The sequence below is a fragment of the Triticum aestivum genome, chromosome 6D, assembly GCF_018294505.1.
Source record: "Triticum aestivum cultivar Chinese Spring chromosome 6D, IWGSC CS RefSeq v2.1, whole genome shotgun sequence".
Classification (NCBI taxonomy): Eukaryota; Viridiplantae; Streptophyta; class Magnoliopsida; order Poales; family Poaceae; genus Triticum; species Triticum aestivum.
Window position 1 is genome coordinate 64,005,270 of NC_057811.1, and position 25,460 is coordinate 64,030,729.

Here is a 25,460-nt window from a genome sequence, read left to right on the forward strand (position 1 = left end):
AGCAGCCCAAAGGGCGGGAAGCGGCGGCCTTTGGTCCCGGTTGGTGGCACCAACCGGGACTAAAGGGGGGCATTGGTCCCGGTTGGTGCCACGAACCAGGACCAAAGGGTGGCATTGGTCCCGGTTCGTGCCACCAACAAGGACCAATGGCCTTGCACAGCGGCGTGGTGGTGGGAGTTTAGTCCCACCTCGCTAGCTGAGAGAGAGTCGCACCTGTTTATAAGGTGCGGTGCGCCTGAGCTGTCGAGCTCCTCTCTAAAGCAGGCTTACGGGCCTAACCTCTCTGTACATGCATGTGGGCCTACTGGGCCTTCTGCGGGCCTGAATCCTGGCCCATGGATGGGTTTCTAGTCGTATTCAGGCCGTGGTGTCCCAGTAGGTGGCATAATTTTTATTTTCTGCCTGTTTTTTTGTTTTCTTTTTTGCTTTATTTATTTTGTTTTGTTTCTACTTACAACAAAAAACTTATTTATTTTATTTTATTTTGTTTCTAATTACTTATTTATTTTACTTTATGATAATTATTTTTGCTATTAAAGTTTCTAACAAAAAAAGTTCTTTATGAAAATTATTTTTCCTTTCAATGATTTTGAACAGAAAATACTTCGATAATTTTAGTTGCATCAATTTTATATAATTTTAGTTTCAATAATACTAGAGGTTGCTTATAATGTTTTGAACAGAAAATACTTTGATAATTTTAGTTTCATAAATTTTATTTATGTTATTAAAGTTTATTTTATTTTGTTTCTACTTATATATTTTATTAAAGTTTATATTATTTTGTTATAATTACTTATTTATTTTATTTGTTATTTTTCATGCACCATTTTTCATGCATTTACTGATTATTTTGAGCTATAAGACCCTAAAATTGAAAAGCATTTCAAATGAACTCTGAAAAGGTTGAAAGTTGGCATGATATCATCATTTCATCCACATAGCATGTGCAAGAAAGTTGAGAGGGTTACGGCAAAAACTGGATGCACTTCGTGTACAAAATGGACAATCTCTTTTGAAGTATCAGGATTTCATATGGAAACTCGTCTGTTACAAAGGGATTTCATTTTTTTAAACTTATTTGAACTCCTGACTTTTTGTGTGTTCAAAATGCACCATTCAAAGCCACGTCATCAATTTTCAACCCTTTCTGACTTCATTTGTTATTTTTCATGCATTTACTAATTATTTTGAGCTATAAGACCCTAAAATTGAAAAGCATTTCAAATGAACTCTGAAAAGGTTGAAAGTTGGCATGGTATCATCATTTCATCCACATAGCATGTGCAAGAACGTTGAGAGGGTTACGGCAAAAACTAGATGCACTTCGTGTACAAAACGGACAATGGTATCGTACTCGTCTGTTACAAAGTTGGCATGGTATCATCATAATAGTTGCGGGAGAAAGTCTTCACTTTTTCTTCGCTTGTGTCATTTGGTTATTGCGCCGTAACCATGGATAATCTTCATCGTTTATCAGGATGCTTGGGTCAGCCTTGACTTTGAAGGGAGGAATTTCATGAAACTTTTCACAATCTTCAGACATGTCTGTCTTGCCCTCGACTCCCACAATGTCCCTTTTTCCTGAAAGAACTATGTGGCACTTTGGCTCATCGTATGATGTATTCGCTTCCTTATCTTCTCTTTTTCTCGGTCTGGTAGACCTGTCCTTCACATAGATAACCTGTGCCACATCATTGGCTAGGACGAACGGTTCGTCAGTGTACCCGAGATCGTTCAGATCCACTGTTGTCATTCTGTACTGTGGGTCTACCTGTACCCCGCCTCCTGACAGATTGACCCATTTGCACTTAAACAAAGGGACCTTAAAATCATGTCCGTAGTCAAGTTCCCATATGTCCATTATGTAACCATAATATGTGTCCTTTCCCCTCTCGGTTGCTGCATCAAAGCGGACACCGCTGTTTTGGTTGGTGCTCTTTTGATCTTGGGCGATCGTGTAAAATGTATTCCCATTTATCTCGTATCCTTTGTAAGTCAATACAGTCGAAGATGGTCCCCTAGACAACGAGTACAACTCATCACAAACAGTGGTGTCACCTCTGAGACGTGTTTCCAACCAACTGCTGAATGTCCTGATGTGTTCACATGTAATCCAGTCGTCACACTGCTCCGGGTGTTTGGAGCGCAAACTATTCTTGTGTTCATCCACATACGGGGTCACCAAGGTAGAGTTATGTAGAACTGTGTAGTGTGCTTGAGACCAAGAATATCCGTCCCTGCATATTATTGAGTCCCCTCCAAGCGTGCCTTTTCCAGTCAGTCTCCCCTCATACCGCGATTTAGGGAGACCTATCTTCTTAAGGCCAGGAATGAAGTCAACACAAAACCCAATGACATCCTCTGTTTGATGGCCCATGGAGATGCTTCCTTCTGGCCTAGCGCGGTTACGGACATATTTCTTTAGGACTCCCATGAACCTCTCAAAGGGGAACATATTGTGTAGAAATACGGGCCCCAGAATGACAATCTCGTCGACTACATGAACTAGGACGTGCGTCATGATATTGAAGAAGGATGGTGGGAACACCAGCTCAAAACTGACAAGACATTGCGCCACATCACTCCTTAGCCTTGCTATGATTTCTGGATCGATCACGTTCTAAGAGATTGCATTGAGGAATGCACATAGCTTCACAATGGCTAATCGGACGTTTTCCGGTAGAAGCCCCATCAATGCAACTGGAAGCAGTTGCGTCATAATCACGTGGCAGTCATGAGACTTTAGGTTCTGGAACTTTTTCTCTGGCATATTTATTATTCCCTTTATATTCGACGAGAAGCCAGTTGGGACCTTCACACTGAGCAGGCATTCAAAGAAGATTTCTTTCTCTTCTTTCGTAAGAGCGTAGCTGGCAGGACCTTCATACTGCTTCGGAGGCATGCCGTATTTTTCGTGCAAACGTTGCAGGTCCTCCCGTGCCTCAGATGTATCTTTTGTCTTCCCATACACGGCCAAGAAGCCTAGCAGGTTCACGCAAAGGTTCTTCGCCATGTGCATCACGTCGATTGAAGAGCGGACCTCTAGCTCTTTCCAGTAGGGTAGGTCCCAAAATATAGATTTCTTCTTCCACATGGGTGTGTGTCCCTCAGCGTCATTCAGAACAGCTAGTCCGTCGGGACCCTTTCCAAAGATTACGTGTAAATCATTGACCATAGCAAGTACGTGATCACCGGTACGCATGGCGGGCTTCTTCCGGTGATCTGCCTCGCCTTTGAAATGCTTGCCTTTCTTTCGACATTGTGGTTGGTCGGAAGAAATCGATGATGGCCCGGGTACACATTCTTCCTGCATTTGTCCAGGTATATACTTTCAGTGTCATCTAAACAGTGCGTGCATGTGTGGTATCCCTTGTTTGTCCGTCCTGAAAGGTTACTGAGAGCGGGCCAATCGTTGATGGTTACAAACAGCAACGCGTGCAGGTTAAATTCCTCCTATTTGTACTCATCCCATGTACGTACACCGTTTCCATTCCACAGCTGTAAAAGTTCTTCAACTAATGGCCTTAGGTACACATCAATGTCGTTGCCGGGTTGCTTAGGGCCTTGGATGAGAACTGGCATCATAATGGACTTCCGCTTCATGCACATCGAAGGAGGAAGGTTATACATACATAGAGTCATGGGCCAGGTGTTTTGCTGCTCTGCTCCCCGAAAGGATTAATGCCATTCGCGCTTAAACCAAACCATACGTTCCTTGGGACAGCTGCAAACTCAGCCCAGTACTTTCTCTCAATTTTTCTCCACTGCGACCCGTCAGCGGGTGCTCTCAACTTCCTGTCTTTCTTACGGTCCTCACTGTGCCATCGCATCAACTTGTCATGCTCTTCGTTTCTGAACAGACGTTTCAACCGTGGTATTATAGGAGCATACCACATCACCTTCGCAGGAACCCTCTTCCTGGGGGGCTCGCCGTCAACATCACCAGGGTCATCTCGTCTGATCTTATACCGCAATGCACCGCATACCGGGCATGCGTTCAGATCCTTGTACGCACCGCAGTAGAGGATGCAGTCATTAGGGCATGCATGTATCTTCTGCACCTCCAATCCTAGAGGGCATACGACCTTCTTTGCTGCGTATGTACTGTCGGGCAATTCGTTATCCTTTGGAAGCTTCTTCTTCAATATTTTCAATAGCTTCTCAAATCCTTTGTCAGGCACAACATTCTCTGCCTTCCACTGCAGCAATTCCAGTATGGTACCGAGCTTTGTGTTGCCATCTTCGCAATTGGGGTACAACCCTTTTTTGTGATCCTCTAACATGCGATCGAACTTCAGCTTCTCCTTTTGACTTTCGCATTGCGTCCTTGCATCGACAATGACCCGGCGGAGATCATCACCATCGGGCACCGGTTCCTCTTGATCTTCAGCAGCTTCCCCCCTTGCAGCATCATTGGGCACATCGTCTGGTTCCTCTTGATCTTCAGCAGCTTCCCCCGTTGCAGCATCACCGTATTCAGGGGGCACATAGTTGTCATCGTCCTCTTCTTCTTCGTCGTCTTCCATCATAACCCCTATTTCTCCGTGCCTCGTCCAAACATTATAGTGTGGCATGAAACCCTTGTAAAGCAGGTGGGTGTGAAGGATTTTCCGGTCAGAGTAAGACTTTGTATTCCCACATGTAGGGCATGGACAACACATAAAACCATTCTGCTTGTTTGCCTCAGCCACTTCGAGAAAATCATGCACGCCCTTAATGTACTCGGAGGTGTGTCTGTCACCGTACATCCATTGCCGGTTCATCTGCGTGCATTATATATAATTAAGTGTGTCAAAAACCATTACAGAACATCATGAATAGATAATTAAGTGATCGAATTAATAGAAGTTCATCATCACATTAAAACCAAAGTACATACATAGTTCTCATCTAACAACATATATATAGCTCTCCAGAGCATCTAATTAATTAAACCATACATTGAAACTATGTAAAACATTTCAATGCGAAAACAAATGCGATCATAATCGCAACCAAGGTAACAATTGATCCAACGGCATAATGATACCAAGCCTCGGTATGAATGGCATATTTTCTAATCTTTCTAATCTTCAAGCGCATTGCATCCATCTTGATCTTGTGATCATCGACGCCATCCGCAACATGCAACTCCAATATCATCTTCTCCTCCTCAATTTTTTTATTTTTTCCTTCAAGTAATTGTTTTCTTCTTCAACTAAATTTAACCTCTCGACAATAGGGTCGGTTGGAATTTCCGGTTCAACCACCTCCTAGATAAATAAAATCTATGTCACGTTGGTCGGCATATTTTTCATAAACAATAAATGAACCAAATTGTTATAAAAAGATAATATATACCACATCCGAATCATAGACAGGACAAGGGCCGACGGGGGCGGATACCAAAACCATCGCACTATGTAATAAGAAGGAATAATAAAAGTAACAAAATTAGACAAGTATCTATCTAAAGTAAGAATTTCTTTTCTTTCAGAAAGAAGATAAGAACAAGAGGCTCATCACAGTGGTGCTGGCGACGAGATCGGCGCGGGCGATCGACGACGGTGAAGACAGGGACGGGACGTGACGGACCGCTAAACCTAGACAAATCTCGGGGAAAATGGAGCTCGGAGGTCGAGTTTCGAGAGGAGATAGATTAACTAGTGTGGCTCAGACATTTCATCGAACACCTCATGTGCATAGGAGGTGAGCTAGAGCACCCAAATGCCCTCCCCTCGCCGGCCAGAAAAAACAGAGCACTGTGGAGTGCTCTGCTGTGGCGATGGGGTATATATAGGCAACTCATTGGTCCCGGTTCGTGGCACCAACCGGGACTAAAGGGGGGGCATTGGTCCCGGTTGGTGCCACGAACCGGTACGCATGCCCCCCTTTAGTCCCGGTTGGTGGCACCAACCGGGACCAAAGGCCTTGTGCTGCCCCGCGTCAAAAGTTTAGTCCCACCTCGCTAGTTGAGAGAGCTCGAGAGTGGTTTATAAGCGCTGCTGCGCCCACCCTCTCGAGCTCCTCTCAACTGCAGGCTTTCGGGCCTAACCGTTCTCTTTGCCTGTGGGGCCTACTGGGCCTTCTGCGGGCCTGAATCCTGGCCCATGGATGGGTTTCAAGTCGGATTCAGGCCGTGGTGGCCCAATAGGTGGCATAATTTTTTTTCCCTGTTTTTTGTTTTCTCTTTTGCTTTATTTATTTTGTTTTGTTTCTACTTACAACAAAAAACTTATTTATTTTATTCCATTTTGTTTCTAATTACTTATGTATTTTACTTTATTTATTTTACTGCTGCTATTTTTATTTATTTTATTAAGGTTTATTTATTTTATTTACTATAGTTTATTTTATTTTATTTTTATTAAGGTTTATTTATTTTATTAAGGTTTATTTATTTTATTTACTATAAAAAAATGAACATAGATGCGCCTATAGAGAAAATTCAACCTAAATTCATAATAAATTTCTATGAAATTCAAAGAAATTTACTCTGAATTTAGGTCAAATTCCCTGTATAAGGGCATCTATTTTCACTTTGAGAGGAGCTCAACAAGGCAGAGAGGGACGGGCTTATAAACCGGTGTGAGCGCCCTTCGGTTGGCGAGGTGGGACTAAACTCTGACCGCTACTAGGACCAACCCTTTAGTCCCGGTTTGTGGTATGAACCGGGACTAAAGGGTGAGCCTCTGGTCCCGGTTCAAGCCACCAACCGGGACCAATGGTGGTGGGCCAGGAGCGAGGCCCATTGGTCCCGGTTTGTCCCACCAACAGGGACCAAAGGGGCCGGACGAACCGGGACCAATGCCCCCACGAGGCCCGGCAGGCCCCTGGCCGCACGAACCGGGACCAATGCTCACATTAGTCCCGGTTCATGACTGAACCAGAACTAATGTGAATATTGCCCTGTGACCAAAGCCCAGTTTTCTACTAGTGCAAGGGGAGCCAAAGAATATTTGAAGGTATTAGCAGCTGAGTTGTCAATTCAACCACACCTGGAGATTAATTATCTGCAGCAAAGTGATCAGTAGCAAAGTAGTTTGATAGTTTTGATAGTAGTGACAGCAGCAATGGTAACAGTAATAGTGATAGCAGTAATTTGTAGCAAGTGTAACAGTGATGATAGCAATAGTAACGCAGCAAGATCAATAAGGATAAATTCGTAGGCATTGGATCGATGACTTGATGGATGATATTCATCATGTGACAGTTATAACCTAGGGCGATACGGCACTAGCTCTAGTTCATCGACATAATGTAGGCATGTATTGCGTAAATAGTCATACGTGCTTTATTAAAAAAACTTGCATGACATCTTTTGTCCTACCCTCCCGTGGCAGCGGGGTCCATATTGGAAACTAAGGGATATTAAGGCCTCCTTTTAATAAAGAACCGGAACAAAGCATTAACACACAGTGAATACATGAACTCCTCAAACTACGGTCATCACCGGGAGTGGGCCCGGTTGTTGTCACTCCGGGGTTGCCGGATCATAACACGTAGTAGGTGACTATAACTTGCAAGATCGGATCTAAAACATGGATATAATGATGAATTCATAAACGGTTCAGATCTGAGTTCATGGCACCCGGGCCCAAAGTGATAAGCATTAAGCATAGCAAAGTCATAGCAACATCAATCTAAGAACATAGTGGATACTAGGGATCAATCCCTAACAAAACTAACTCGATTACATGATGAATCTCATCCAACTCCTGACCGACCAGCGAGCCTACAAAGGAATTACTCACTCCCAGTGGGGAGCATCATGGAATTGGCGATGGAGATTGGTTTGTGATGATGAAGAACGAAGATCCCCCTCTCCGGAGCCCCAAACGGACTCCAGATCTGTCCTCTCGAGGAAGAACAGGGCTTGGAGGCGGCTCAGTCTCGTGGATCGCGATAATTCTTTCTCCCAGATTTCTTTCTGGAATAATGTGAATTTATAGTATCAAGGGGGGTCGTCAGCGGGGCCACCAGGTGGGTACAACCCACCTGGGCGCGCCAGGAGAGGGGGGCGCGCCCTGGTGGGTTGTGCCCAACCAGGGGCCCCTCTTTGGTGGGTCTTGGCTCCAGAAATTCTTATTATTGATATAGAAAATCCTCGCAAAGTTTTGTTCCATTCCGAGAACTTTTGTTTCTACACAAAAACAACACCATGGTAGTTCTGCTGAAAATAGCATCAGTCTGGGGTTAGTTTCATTCAAATCATGCAAATTAGATTCCAAAACAAGAGGAAAAGCGTGAGAAAAAGTAGATACGTTGGAGACGTATCAACTCCCCCAAGCTTAAACCTTTGCTTGTCCTCAAGCAATTCAGTTGATAAACTGAAAGTGAGAAAGAAAAACTTTTACGAACTCTTTTGCTCTTGTTTGCATAAATAAGCTTAAACAACACTGATGTCTACTACACAACCTTCTTCTTGTAGACGTTGTTGGGCCTCCAAGTGCAGAGGTTTGTTGGACAGTAGCAAATTTCCCTCAAGTGGATGACCTAAGGTTTATCAATCTGTGGGAGGCGTAGGATGAAGATGGTCTCTCTCAAACAACCCTGCGACCAAATAACAAAGAGTCTGTTGTGTCCCCAACACATCCAATACAATGGTACATTGTATAGGTGCACTAGTTCGACGAAGAGATGGTGATACAAGTGCAATATGGATGGTAGATATAGGTTTTTGTAATCTGAAATTATAAAAACAGCAAGGTAACTAATGATAAAAGTGAGCACAAACGGTATTGCAATGCTTTGAAACAAGGCCTAGGGTTCATACTTTCACTAGTGCAAGTTCTCTCAACAATAATAACATAATTGGATCATATAACAATCCCTCAACATGCAACAAAGAGTCACTCCAAAGTCACTAATAGCGGAGGACAAACGAAGAGATTATTGTAGGGTACGAAACCACCTCAAAGTTATTCTTTCCGATCAATCCATTGGGCTATTCTTATAAGTATCACAAATAGCCCTAGAGTTCCTAGTAAAATAGGACCTTAAGACACACATCAACCAAAACCGTAAAGTCACCTAGATACTCCAATGTCATCTCAAATATACATGGGTATGATTATATGATATGCATCACACAATCTCAGATTCATCTATTCAAACCAACACAAAGAACTTCAAAGAGTGCCCCAAAGTTTCTACCGGAGATTCAAGACGAAAACGTGTGCCAACCCCTATGCATAAGTTCCCAAGGTCACGGAACCCGCAAGTTGATCACCAAAATATACATCAAGTGAATCAATACCCCATTGTCACCACGGGTATCCCACGCAAGACATACATCAAGTGTTCTCAAATCCTTAAAGACTCAATTCGATAAGATAACTTCAAAGGAAAAAAAATCAATCCATTACAAGAGATAGAGGGGGAGAAACATCATAAGCTCCAACTATAGTAGCGAAGCTCGCGTTACATCAAGATCGTGCCACATCAAGAACACGAGAGAGAGAGAGAGAGAGAGATCAAACACATAGCTACTGGTACATACCCTCAGCCCTGAGGGGAACTACTCCCTCCTCGTCATGGAGAGCGCCGGGATGATGAAGATGGACACCGGTGATGGATCCCCCCTCCGGCAGGGTGCCGGAACAGGGTCCCGATTGGTTTTTGTTGGCTACAGAGGCTTGCGGCGGCAGAACTCCCGATCTAGGTTTCTTTTCGGGGGTTTCAGTATTTATAGGATTTTTTTACGTCGGGAACAAGTCAGGGGGGTCTCCGAGTCATCCATGAGGCAGGGGGCGCGCCCAGGGGGTAGGGCGCGCCCTCCACCCTCGTGGACGGCTCGGGACTCTTCTGGTCCATCTCCGATGCTCCGTGGGCTTCTTCTGGTCCATAAAAAATCATCAAAAATTGGCACGTCAATTGGACTCCGTTTGGTATTCCTTTTCTGTAAAACTCAAAAACAGGGGGAAAACAGAAACTGGCACTGGGCTCTAGGTTAATAGGTTAGTCCCAAAAATCATATAAAATAGAATATAAATGCATATAAAACATCCTAGATGGATAATATAATAGCATGGAACAATCAAAAATTATAGATACGTTGGAGACGTATCAAGCATCCCCAAGCTTAATTCCTGCTCGTCCTCGAGTAGGTAAATGATAAAAACAGAATTTTTGATGTGGAATGCTACCTAACATATTTATCCATGTAATTCTCTTTATTGTGGAAAGAATATTCAGATCCATAAGATTCAAAAAAAAGTTTAATATTGACATAAAAATAATAATACTTCAAGCATGCTAACAAAGCAATCATGTCTTCTCAAAATAACATGGCCAAAGAAAGCTATCCCTACAAAATCATATAGTCTGGCTATGCTCTATCTTCATCACACAAAATATTTAAATCATGCACAACCCCGGTTTCAGCCAAGCAATTGTTTCATACTTTAGTATTCTCAAACTTTTTCAACTTTCACGCAATACATGAGCGTGAGCCATGGACATAGCACTATAGGTGGAATAGAATGGTGGTTGTGGAGAAGACAAAAATAAGGAGATAGTCTCACATCAAGTAGGCGTATCAACGAGCTATGGAGATGTCCATCAATAGATATCAATGTGTGAGTAGGGATTTCCATGCAACGGATGCACTAGAGCTATAAGTTTATGAAAGCTCAAAAAGAAACTAAGTGGGTGTGCATCCAACTCACTTGCTCACGAAGACCTAGGGCAATTTGAGGAAGCCCATCATTGGAATATACAAGCCAAGTTCTATAATGAAAATTTCCCACTAGTATATGAAAGTGACAACATAGGAGACTCTCTATCATGAAGATCATGGTGCTACTTTGAAGCACAAGTGTGGTAAAAGGATAGTAGCATTGCCCCTTCTCTCTTTTTCTCTCATTTTTTTATTTTTTTGGGCCTTCTCCCTCTTTTGGCCTCTTTTATTTTTTTATTTTTTTTCGTCCGGAGTCTCATCCGGACTTGTGGGGGAATCATAGTCTCCATCATCCTTTCCTCACATGGGACAATGCTCTAATAATGAAGATCATCACACTTTTATTTACTTACAACTCAAGAATTACAACTCGATACTTAGAACAAATATGACTCTATATGAATGCCTCCGGCGGTGTACCGGGATGTGCAATGAATCAAGAGTGGCATGTATGACAGAATTATGAACGGTGGCTTTGCCACAAATACGATGTCAACTACATGATCATGCAAAGCAATATGACAATGATGAAGCGTGTCATAATAAACGGAACGGTGGAAAGTTGCATGGCAATATATCTCGGAATGGCTATGGAAATTCCATAATAGGTAGGTATGGTGGCTGTTTTGAGGAAGGTAAATGGTGGGTCTAAGGTACCGGCGAAAGTTGCGTGGCACAAGAGAGGCTAGCAATGGTGCAAGGGTGAGAGTGTGTATAATCCATGGACTCAACATTAGTCATAAAGAACTCACATACTTATTGCAAAAATCTATTAGTCATCGAAACAAAGTACTATGCGCATGCTCCTAGGGGAAGGGTAGGTATCAGTTAACCATCGCGCGATCCTGACCTCCACTCATAAGGAAGACAATCAATAAATAAATCATGCTCCAACTTTATGACATAACGGTTCACCATACATGCATGCTACAGGACTTGCAAACCTCAACACAAGTATTTCTCAAATTCACAATTACTCTACTAGCATGACTCTAATATCACTTTCTTCATATATCAAAACAATCATAAGGAATCAAACTTCTCTTAGTATTCAATGCACTTTATATGAAAGTTTTTATTATATCCCTCTTGGATGCCCATCATATTAGGACTAATTTTATAACCAAAGCAAATTACCATGCTGTTCTAGAAGAATCTCAAAATAATATAAGTGAAGCATGAGAGTTCATCTATTTCTTCAAAATAAAACCACCGCCGTGCTCTAAAAAGATATAAGTGAAGCACTAGAGCAAACGACAAACTACTCCAAAAGATATAAGTGAAGATCAATGAGTAGTTGAATAATTATGCAACTATGTGAAGATTCTCTAACATTTAAGAATTTCAGATCTTAATATTTTATTCAAGCAGCAAGCAAATCCTAATAAAATAAAATGACGCTCCAAGCAAAATACATATCATGTGGTGAATAAAAATATAGCTCCAAGTAAAGTTACCGATGAACGAAGACGAAAGAGGGGATGCCATCCGGGGCATCCCCAAGCTTAGGCTCTTGGTTGTCCTTGAATATTGCCTTGGGGTGCCTTGGGCATCCCCAAGCTTAGGCTCTTTCCACTCCTTATTCCATAGTCCATCGAATCTTTACCCAAAACATGAAAACTTCACAACACAAAACTCAACAGAAAACTCGTAAGCTCCGTTAGTATAAGAAAATAAATCACCACTTTTGGTACTGTTGTGAACTCATTCTAAATTCATATTGGTGTAACATCTACTGTATTCCAACTTCTCTATGGTTCATACCCTCAGATACCACTCATAAATTCATCAAAATAAGCAAACAACACATAGAAAACAGAATCTGTCAAAAACAGAAAAGTCTGTAGTAATCTGTAACTCTCGAATACTTCTGTAACTCCAAAAATTCTCAAATAAATTGGTGAACGTGAGGAATTTTTCTATTAATCTTCTGCAAAAAGAATCAACTCAAAAGCACTCTTCTGTAAAAAAAATGACAGCTAATCTCGTGAGCGCAAAGTTTCTGTTTTTTACAGCAAGATCACATTAAGTTTCACCCAAGTCTTCCCAAAGGTTCTACTTGGCACTTTATTGAAAAAAAGCTATAAAACATGATTACTACAGTAGCTTACTCATGTGGACACACAAAAACAGTAGGGGTGGCTTTTCTTTAATGCCTTTTTAGCTAGGCATGATGATTTCAATGATGCTCACATAAACGATAAGAATTGAAACACAAAGAGAGCATCATGAAGAATATGACTAGAACATTTAAGTCTAACCCACTTCCTATGCCTAGGAATTTTGTGAGCAAAAAACTTATGGGAGCAAGAATCAACTGGCATAGGAAGGCAAAAAAGCATAACTTCAAGATTTTCAACACATAGAGAGGAAACTTGATATTATTGCAATTCCTACAAGCATATATTCCTCCCTCATAATAATTTTCAGTAGCATCACGGATGAATTCAACAATATAACTATCACATAAAGCACTCTTTCATGAGCCACAAGCATAGAAATTTTATTACTCTCCACATAAGCAAATTTCTTCTCATTAATAGTAGTGGGAGCAAACTCAACAAAATAACTATCATGTGAGGCATAATCCAATTGAAAATTAAAATCAAGATGACAAGTTTCATGGTTATCATTATTCTTTATAGCATACATGTCATCATAATAATCATCATAGATAGCAACTTTGTTCTCATAATCAATTGGAAACTCTTCCGAAATAGTGGATTCATCACTAAATAAAGTCATGACCTCTCCAAATCCACTTTCATCAATATAATCATCATAATAGGAGGTATGCTTTCATCAAAACTAATTTGCTCATCAAAACTTGGGGGACTAAAAATATCATCTTCATCAAACATAGCATCCCCAAGCTTGTAGCTTTGCATATCATTAGCATCATGGGTATTCAAAGAATCCATACTAACAACATTGCAATCATGCTCATCATTCAAAGATTTAGTGCCAAACATTTTAATGCGCATTCTTCTTCTAACACTTTGGCACAATTTTCCTTTCCATCATTTTCACGAAAGATATTAAAAAGATGAAGCATATGAGGCAACCTCAACTCCATTTTTTTATAGTTTTCTTTTATATACTAAACTAGTGATAAAACAAGAAACTAAAAGATTCAATTGCAAGATCTAAAGATATACCTTCAAGCACTCACCAACCCGGCAACGGCGCCAGAAAAGAGCTTGATGTCTACTACACAACCTTCATCTTGTAGACGTTGTTGGGCCTCCAAGTGCAGAGGTTTGTAGGACAGTAGCAAATTTCCCTCAAGTGAATGACCTAAGGTTTATCAATCAGTGGGAGGCGTAGGATGAAGACGGTCTCTCTCAAATAACCCTGCGACCAAATAACAAGAGTCTCTTGTGTCCCCAACACACCCAATACAATGGTAAATTGTATAGGTGCACTAGTTCGGCGAAGAGATGGTGATACAAGTGCAATATGGATGGTAGATATAGGTTTTTGTAATCTGAAATTATAAAAACAGCAAGGCAACTAATGATAAAAGTGAGCACAAACGGTATTGCAATGCTTCGAAACAAGGCGTAGGGTTCATACTTTCACTAGTGCAAGTTCTCTCAACAATAATAACATAATTGGATCATATAACAATCCCTCAACATGCAACAAAGAGTCACTCCAAAGTCACTAATAGCGGAGAACAAACGAAGAGATTATTGTAGGGTACGAAACCACCTCAAAGTTATTCTTTCCGATCAATCCATTGGGCTATTCCTATAAGTATCACAAACAGCCCTAGAGTTCGTAGTAAAATAACACCTTAAGACACACATCAACCAAAACCCGAATGTCACCAAGATACTCCAATGGCACCTCAAGTATCCATGAGTATGATTATATGATATGCATCACACAATCTCAGATTCATCTATTCAAACCAACACAAAGAACTTCAAAGAGTGCCCCAAAGTTTCTACCAGAGATTCAAGATGAAAACGTGTGACAACCCCTATGCATAAGTTCCCAAGGTCACGGAACCCGCAAGTTGATCACCAAAACATACATCAAGTGAATCAATACCCCATTGTCACCACGGGTATCCCACGCAAGACATACATCAAGTGTTCTCAAATCCTTAAAGAATCAATCCGATAAGATATCTTTAAAGGGAAAAATCAATCCATTACAAGAGATAGAGGGGGAGAAACATCATAAGATCCAACTATAGTAGAAAAGCTCACGTTACATCAAGTCATGCCACATCAAGAACACGAGAGAGAGAGATGATCAAACACATAGCTACTGGTACATACCCTCAGCCCCGAGGGTGAACTACTCCCTCCTCGTCATGGAGAGCGCCAGGATGATGAAGATGGCCACCGGTGATGGATCCCCCCCTCCGGAAGGGTGCCGGAACAGGGCCCCGATTGGTTTTTGGTGGCTACAGAGGCTTGCGGCGGTGGAACTCCCGATCTAGGTTTCTTTTCGGGGGTTTCTGTATTTATAGGAATTTTTGGCGTCGAGAACAAGTCAGGGGGTCTCGGAGTCATCCACGAGGCAGGGGGCGCGCCCTCCACCCTCGTGGATGGCTCGGGACTCTTCTGGCCCAACTCTTTTACTTCAGGGGCTTCTTTTGGTCCATAAAAAATCCACAAAAATTGGCAGGTCAATTGGACTCCGTTTGGTATTCCTTTTCTGTAGAACTCAAAAACAAGGAAAAAAATAGAAACTGGCACTAGGCTCTAGGTTAATAGGTTAGTCCCAAAAATCATATAAAATAGCATATAAATGCATATAAAACATCCTAGATGGATAATATAATAGCATGGAACAATGAAAAATTATAGATACATTGGACGTATCAATCACCCAGGTTTTCAGCCAACGTTATAACTAACCATGTCAACGATGACTCTTAAAGATTATATTAACTCATATCAATGACATAATCAGCTAGCGAGCGATAATAAGATATCTCAAATAGCAACACGTTGTCAAAACAACCATGATATAATATGACAATAATGGTATCTCGCTAGCCCTTTCTAAGACCGCAAAACATAAATGCGGAGCACCTCCAAAGTTCAAGCAGCGACTAAACATTGTAATTCATGGTACAAAAGATCCAGTCATGATGCACCCAACATTAGCTATACATAATGCATAAATCATAACAGTTGTGCTCTACTCAGTTTCCGGCGCTTGTTTTTAGAAGGTGGTGACACAACATAAAAGTAAATAGAAAGTCCCTTCGCAAAGGGAAGCAGTGATTTGCAGAGGTGCCAGAGCTCAGTTTTTAAAACAGAGATAAATGATATTTGGAGACATGCACCCTTCTTATTCACTTCACGACCATTAGTTATCAACATCTTACATGCTAAGCACGCTAGTGGCGGTTCCCAAGCGGAAAGTAAAGGTTTTGACTCCATTGGGAGTTTTTGTTTGATTATTCAAGAGATGAACTCTTTTTCATATTTGCAGTTTGGGACTGGGCATCCCTAATACTGCCCATTTTCTCGTGCGATGGCGAGTGAATAAACACTCGACCTGAGAATAACATGCTTAGCACAGAAGATATCGACCACCTCCTGTCGTTACATGAACGATCCAGGCACACAAAAAGGATAATTTTTAGAAGTTTTTAGAGGTGGCACATGCAAATTTACTTAGGACGGCAGGGTAATACTGTATATAGGTAGGTATGGTGGACTCATCTGGAATAACTTTGGGTTCAAGGTTTTTGATGTACAAGCAGAATTCCCACTTAGTACAGGCGAAGGCTAGCAATTAAGATTGAGAAGCGGCCAGCTAGAGAGCAACAACGATCATAACCAGGCATTATGCATTAGTAACATTGGACACTAGCATGAGTAGGATATGAACACCATGAACATAAATATTATAGAGGCTATGTTGGTTTTGATTCAACTACATGGATGACATGTGCCAAGTCAAGCCACTCGAACATTCAAAGGAGGATACCATATCATCATACCACATCACAATCATTTTAACACTATGTTGATATCCAACATAAATCATTATCAACTCCCAGCTACTTATGCATGGCATGAGAAACTATAATCTCTAATTGTCATTGCAAACATGTTCAATCATAATGGGATGAAGCCTGGATACTAGGTTAAACATATTTACACAAACAGAACAAGTCGAGTTCATACCAGTTTCTCTTTGCCACGGCCAGCTCATCGAATATCGTCATTATTGCCTTTCACTTGCACGACCGAATGATAAGAAAGTAATAATAGTGCAAGAGTGCCATTGACTAAGCTGGAATCTGCAAAACATTTTATTCAACAGGAGAAGACAAGGTAAAATGTGCTCTTTATTAGTTCAACAGTTATTCATATGAGAGCCACTCAACATTTTCATCGTGGTCTTCTCCTCGGTAAGACTCGAATAAAAAGAACAAAAATTCAGAGAAACACACTGAAATATTTTTGGAGTTTTTGGTTTTCTTGAGCAAGCAAATAAAAAGGGAAAAGCAAAAACGAGAAAAACTATTTACACGGGAAAGCTCCCAACAAGCAAAAGAAGAACAAGGAAATCTTTTTGGTTTTTCTTTTTAGTGCTACTACTAAGCATGCATAGAAAGTAAATTACTACAACCAATTTTTTTGGTTTTTTCTAAAGTTTTTCAAACACACAAGAAGAAAGCAAGAAAATAAATCTAAGCATGGATGATACAATGAAAAAGTGTGAACACCGACAAATAGAATGATATGTGAACATGAATGTAATGTCGGTGAGAAACACGTATTCCTCCAAGCTTAGGCTTTTGGACTAAGTTGGTAATCGATCAGTAGCCTGGAGGTTAGTAGGGATCCTGAGGAGCGGGCATCTACACATCCCACTGCTGAGTTCCTCCGCTGCCTCTGCAACAGCGTGAGTGTTCCAGTAGGCGATGATGTCCGCAGGCATAATCCGGTATCCGCCCCTGGTAGCAGAATCAAACAAAGCAGGCGCAGGCAATGGAATAACATCACGAGTTTCAATGCTATATACCAGGTTATAAGGAATAGGACGATCATGTGCAAGAAAGTGATGATGTAACATGGTTGCACGGTCTAGGTAAACCTTAGTCGGAGGGTAATCATGAGGGCGTATCTCGACCTCGAAGTGAGCCGCCAAACGAGTAGCAAAAATCCCACCATGTATTTTACCCTGGGATTTATTAAGATGGAGGCGACGAGCCACAATAGCTCCCAAGTTATAAGTGGTGTCGCCCTCTACTGCACGACGCAAAACAGCAAGGTCTGGTGAACTAAGTGCACCCACCTTCTCTCTAGCAAGCAAGCATTTAGTAATGAAGTATGCAAAGTAACGAACAGCAGGAAAGTGTAAGCCACCGGCAGTGATGGCTGACACTCTCCTCTCATCACACACTATCAAAGTGCGACATAAGTCCTCAAACTCAGCCGGCCTAGGCTCAGCCAAGCTCCCATCAGAAGGGATCATGCATATGTTACAAAACTCAGTAAGTGGTATCTGATGCTTTCCAGCATATAAGTCAAAGCTCACTTCAGGAGGATTATTTCTAGACAGGAAAGTAAAACTTTGAACAAACATGTTTGTGAGGATTTGGTGTTGGTCACACTCATCTGCGATGAAGTCGGTGAGACCGGCATTGGCAATAAATTGCACGAACTCCTCATGAATTCCAGCCTCTTGCAGGAACGGGGTGTGCGGCCATTCGCATGGCCGTACCTCCGCCAACCTCCGAGGGTGGAGATCACTGTCAGAAGACTCCCCAATAACACCCTTGGAGTTCTTCTTAGAGCCAAATTTCTTGAAGATATTCATGTCCGCGTACAATTTTTCCTATGAACAAAAATCTGAATTTTTAGTCCACAAAATTTTCTCAACAAAACTTCACAAAATTGATAGCAACTACTCATAGGGATACATAGAGGCCATAGCAAGCATTCAAACTACTTAGAACACTAAGAATTGAACATGCAAGCACATCTACAGCAGCACCAAGAGTAGCTATTTATTCAAAGTATAAACCACTAAAACAAAAACTAATTGGACAGTTTCGGAAACGGAGCTTCGAGCAAAGAGATCGAAATCCACGGGTTTGAGCTCAAGAACATGAGAGAGAGAGAGAGAGAGAGCAAGATGGATTTTTTCTGGAGGTAGGTGACCCACGTGGGGACCACAACCCACCACGGCTCGCCTGGGGGTCCTGGCGTACCCAGGTGGGTTGTGGCCACCTGGTGCACCTCCCTCTGGTATTATTTGCACCAAAAATTCTTAAATATTCAGAAAAAAATCATATTAAGTTTTCAGGATATTCTGAGAACTTTTATTTTTGGGTCATTTTTTATTGCACAGGAAATTCAGAAAATAGACAAATCATGGCATTTTATTTTATTTAACTAATAAAAACATAGAACAAAAGGTAGGGACAGAAGGTAGTGCTTACTAAATTCATCAACTTCATACCGCTCAAAAATGATTCATTAATAAGGTTGATCAGGTCTTATTAACAACCACTTTCGATTAGCATGAAACCGAAGAACTTTCATAAATCACTAAGTTACCTCAATGGGGATTTGCATCTCCCCAACAATAAGCATTTCAAATTTCTTTTTGACAGTAGGTAGAGGTATTTGAAAACTTCCAATAGTGATTGTCGGAGATTTTTCAATAACATTAATACCATTCACTTGGAATTATTTCTTCGGAAAGTGCACCGTATGCTCATTACCATTAATATGAAAAGTGACCTTGCTTCAGCCCCTGCAGTATTCAAGAAGGGTCTACCAAGGATAATCGACATGTTGTCGTCCTCGGGCATCTCAAGTATAACAAAGTCAGTCAAAATAGTAACATTAGCAACAACAACGGGCACATCCTCACAGATACCGATAGGTATGGCAGTTGATTTGTCAGCCATTTGCAAAGATATTTCAGTAGGTGTGAGTTTATTCAAGTCAAGTCTTTTATATAAAGAGAAAGGCATAACACTAACACCAGCTCCTAAATCACACAAAGCAGTTTTCACATAATTTTTTTGATAGAGCAAGGTATAGTTGGTATTCCCGGATCTCCAAGTTTTTTAGGTACTCCATCTTTGAAAGTATAATTAGCAAGCATAGTGGAGATTTCAGCTTTCGGAATTTTTCTCTTATTTGTGATGATGTCTTTCATATACTTTGCATAAGGAGGCATTTTCAAGATATCAGTCAAGCAAGTACGCAAAAAGACTAGCCTCGGCATTTCAGCAAAGCGTTCAAATTCTTCATCATCATTCTTTTTAGTTGACTTGGGTGGAAAAGGCATAGGTTTTTGAACCCACAGTTCTCTTTCTTTACCGTCTTTTCTAGCAATGAAGTCTCTTTTATCATATCTTTTACTCTTAGGTTGTGGGTTATCAAGATCAACAGGTGGTTCTATCTCAACATCATTATCTGGTTCTTTATCATTATTTGGTTGAGTGTCTTCATGAACCTCCTCATTATCTTTTTCATTATCACTAGGTGGATGTTCATTACCAGATTGAGTTTCAGCATCTGAGATAGAAGTTTCATTTTCACTATCAGGAGGTTTCTCTTTTTCAGGTTCACTAGAAGCATGCAGAGTCCTATCATTTTTCTTCTTCTTTTTCTTTCTAGAAGGACTAGGTGCACTAGTGTTCTTTCTTTGTGAGTCTTGTTCAATTCTTTTTGAGTGTCCTTCAGGATAAAGTGGTTCCTGAGTCATTTTACCTCCTCTAGTTGCAACTCTAACAACAAAGTCATGCTTATTATGATTCATTTCATCAAGTAATTCTTTTTGTGATTTAGCAACTTGTTCTAACTGAGTTTCAACCATAGAAGCATGTTTTCCAACACCCCTAACATCATTTGAGATTCTAAATAACAGGTCACTCAAGCGAACAATCATATCAGAATTGTATTTCAATTGTTTCATAACATTTGCATTGAAGTGGTCTTGTTTTCTAATATAGTTTTCAAACTCATAAACGCATTGACTAGGATGCATATTGTGAGGATTACCATTTTCATTGAACTTCATAAGAGAATTTACCTCTACCATGATAACCCACAAGTATAGGGGATCAATTGTAGCCTCTTTCGATAAGTAAGATTGTCGAACCCAACGAGGAGCTAAAGGTAGAAAAAATATTCCCTCAAGTTCTATCGACCACCGATACAACTCTACGCACGCTTGACGTTCGCTTTACCTAGAACAAGTATGAAACTAGAAGTACTTTGTAGGTGTTCTTGGATAGTTTTGCAAGAATATAAAGAGCACGTAAATAAAAGTAGGGGATGTTTAGATGAAAACACAACTAAGTTAATTTTAGTAGAGAGCTTTTTGTTACGAGAAAGTTATTTGTCCCTAGGCAATCGATAACTAGACCGGTAATCATTATTGCAATTTTATTTGAGGGAGAGGCATAAGCTAACATACTTTCTCTACATGGATCATATGCACTTATGATTGGAACTCCAGCAAGCATCCGCAACTACTAAAGATCATTAAGGTAAAACCCAACCATAGCATTAAAGCATCAAGTCCTCTTTATCCCATACGCAACAACCCCCTTACTCGGGTTTGTGTTTCAGTCACTCACGCAACCCACTATAAGCGAATCATGAACGTATTGCAACACCCTACAGCGGGAATCCCTCACGCTTGCGCGACACGGAGAGCACCATAGGACAGCACCAATAATAAAACATGCAACTCAAACCAATCTTGATCATCAAATAACCCATAGGACAAAACGGATCTACTCAAACATCATAGGATAGCCATACATCATTGGGAAATAATATATAGCATTGAGCACCATGTTTAAGTAGAGATTACAGCGGGTAAGAGAGAGGTTACACCACTGCATAGAGGGGGGAAGAGTTGGTGATGATGGCGGTGAAGTTGTTGGTGAAGATTGCGGTGATGATGATGGCCACGGCGGCGTTCCGGCGCCACTGGAGGAGAAGGGGAGAGGGGCGCCCCTTCGTCTTCTTCTTCCTTGACCTCCTCCCTAGATGGGAGAAGGGTTTCCCCTCTGGTCCTTGGCCTCCATGGCGTGGGAGGGGCGAGAGCCCCTCCGAGATTGGATCTGTCTCTCTGTCTCTCTCTGTTTCTGCCTTCTCCCTGCTGCCCTTTCACCGTTTCATATATATATGGAGATCCGTAACTCCAATTGGATCGAAACCTTCGCCGTGATTTTTTACCAAAAATTAGCTTTCTTGCGGCCGAAGAAGGGCATCAACCGCCTTACGGGTGGCCCACGAGGGTCAGGGGCGCGCCCAGGGGGGCAGGCGTGCCCCCTGCCTCGTGGCCACCTCGGGCACCGTCTCGCGTTGATCTTTCTCCCAGATTTTCCAAATATTTCAAAAATAAGCTCCGTCCGTTTTTATCCCGTTTGGACTCCGTTTGATATGGATATTCTATGAAACATAAAACATGCAACAGACAGGAGCTGGCACTGGGCACTGGATCAATATGTTAGTCCCAAAAATAGTATAAAAAGTTGCCAAAAGTATATGAAAGTTGAATAATATTGGCATGGAACAATCAAAAATTATAGATACGACGGAGACGTATCATCATCCCCAAGCTTAATTCCTGCTCGTCCTCGAGTAGGTAAATGATAAAAAAGATAATTTTTGATGTGGAATGCTACCTAGCATAATCTTGATCATGTATCTAATCATGGCATGAATATTAAGACACGAGTGATTCAAAGCAATAGTCTATCATTTGACATAAAAACAATAATACTTCAAGCCTACTAATAAAGCAATCATGTCTTTTCAAAATAACATGGCCAAAGAAAGTTATCCCTACAAAATCATATAGTCTGGCTATGCTCCATCTTCACCACACAAAATATTCACATCATGCACAACCTCGATGACAAGCCAAGCAATTGTTTCATACTTTTGACGTTCTCAAACCTTTTCAACTTCCACACAATACATGAGCGTGAGCCATGGACATAGCACTATAGGTGGAATAGAATATGATGGGGGTTATGTGGAGAAGACAAAAAAGGAGAAAGTCTCACATCGACGCGGCTAATCAACGGGCTATGGAGATGCCCATCAATTGATGTCAATGTGAGGACTAGGGATTGCCATGCAACGGATGCACTAGAGCTATAAGTGTATGAAAGCTCAGACTGAAACTAAGTGGGTGTGCATCCAACTTGCTTGCTCATGAAGACCTCGGGCATTTGAGGAAGCCCATCATCGGAATATACAAGCCAAGTTCTATAATGTAAATTCCCACTAGTATATGAAAGTGATAACTCAAGAGACTCTCTATATGAAGAACATGGTGCTACTTTGAAGCACAAGTGTGGTAAAAGGATAGTAACATTGCCCCTTCTCTCTTTTCCTCTCATTTTTTTCTTTTTTTCTCTCTTTTTTTTGGGCCTTCTCTTTTTTCTTGGCCTTTCTCTTTTATATATATATATATATATATATATATATATATATATATTTCGTCCGAAGTCTCATCCCGACTTGTGGGGGAATCATAGTCTCCATCATCCTTTCCTCACTGGGGCAATGCTCTAATAATGATGATCATCACACTTTTATTTACTTACAACTCAATATTACAACTCGATACTAGAACAAAGATATGAATCTATATGAATGCCTCCGGCGGTGCACCGGGATGTGCAATGATCTAGCGTAGCAATGACATCAAAAAATGGACAAGCCATGAAAACATCATGCTAGCTATCTTACGATCATGCAAAGCAATATGGCAATAAATGCTCAAGTCATGTATATGATGATGGTGGAAGTTGCATGGCAATATATCTCGGAATGGCTATGGAAATTCCATGATAGGTAGGTATGGTGGCTGTTTTGAGGAAGATATAATGAGGCTTATGTGTGATAGAGCGTATCGTATCACGGGGTTTGGATGCACCGGCGAAGTTTGCACCAACTCTCGAGGTGAGAAAGGGAAATGCACGGTACCGAAGAGGCTAGCAATGATGGAAGGGTGAGAGTGCGTATAATCCATGGACTCAACATTAGTCATAAAGAACTCACATACTTATTGCAAAAATCTATTAGTCATCGAAACAAAGTACTACGCGCATGCTCCTAGGAGGATATATTGGTAGGAAAAGACCATCGCTCGTCCCCGACCGCCACTCATAAGGAAGACAATCAATAAATACCTCATGCTCCAACTTCGTTACATAACGGTTCACCATACGTGCATGCTACGGGAATCACAAACCTCAACACAAGTATTTCTACAATCCACAACCACCCACTAGCATGACTCTAATATCACCATCTTTATATCGCAAAACTATTGCAAGGAATCAAACATATCATATTCAGTGATCTACAAGTTTATGTAGGATTTTATGACTAACCATGTGAATGACCAGTTCCTGTCATCTCTCTAAATAGATATAAGTGAAGCAAGAGAGTTTAATTCTTTCTACAAAAGATATGCCCACGCTCTAACAAATATAAGTGAAGCAAAAGAGCATTCTACAAATGGCGGATGTCTATGTAAAGAGAAACAGGCAATCCAAACTTCAAATGATATAAGTGAAGCACATGAAGCATTCTATAAAGCCATAAAGTATTCACGTTGATCCAACGTTACTCCCATTACATAGTTGAATGGGGTTTTCTCAGGATTATGAAAGTAGTACATAATATCTTTCACATAACCAGCATCGAGGGTTTTAGGAGGTTCCCCATCTTCATGAGTAGCAAGTACACCTAATTTTTTTGGTATTTCGTGTTCCATATCCGTAACTAAAGATAGAGAACAACTAAGAACAGCAAATAAAAAATACTTAGTGATAAAGCAAACAAGCACACACGTGAATATTCACCCCACGCTATTGCTCCCCGGCAACGGCGCCAGAAAAAGGTCTTCATAACCCACAAGTATAGGGGATCAATTGTAGCCTCTTTCGATAAGTAAGTGTGTCGAACCCAACGAGGAGCTAAAGGTAGAACAAATATTCCCTCAAGTTCTATCGACCACCGATACAACTCTACGCACGCTTGACGTTCGCTTTACCTAGAACAAGTATGAAACTAGAAGTACTTTGTAGGTGTTTTTGGATAGGTTTGCAAGAATATAAAGAGCACGTAAATAAAACTAGGGGCTGTTTAGATGAAAACACAACTAAGTTAATTTTAGTAGAGAGCTTTTTGTTATGAGAAAGTTATTTGTCCCTAGGCAATCGATAACTAGACCGGTAATCATTATTGCAATTTTATTTGAGGGAGAGGCATAAGCTAACATACTTTCTCTACTTGGATCATATGCACTTATGATTGGAACTCTAGCAAGCATCCGCAACTACTAAAGATCATTAAGGTAAAACCCAACCATAGCATTAAAGCATCAAGTCCTCTTTATCCCATACGCAACAACCCCCTTACTCGGGTTTGTGTTTCAGTCACTCACGCAACCCACTATAAGCGAATCATGAACGTATTGCAACACCCTACAGCGGGAATCCCACACGCTTGCGTGAGAGCACCATAGGACACTACCAATAATAAAACATGCAACTCGAACCAATCTTGATCATCAAATAACCCATAGGACAAAATGGATCTACTCAAACATCATAGGATAGCCATACATCATTGGGAAATAATATATAGCGTTGAGCACCATGTTTAAGTAGAAATTACAACGGGTAAGAGAGAGGTTACACCGCTGCATAGAGGGGGGAAGAGTTGGTGATGATGGCGGTGAAGTTGTTGGTGAAGATTGCGGTGATGATGATGGCCACGGCGGCGTTCCGGCGCCACTGGAGGAGAAGGGGAGAGGG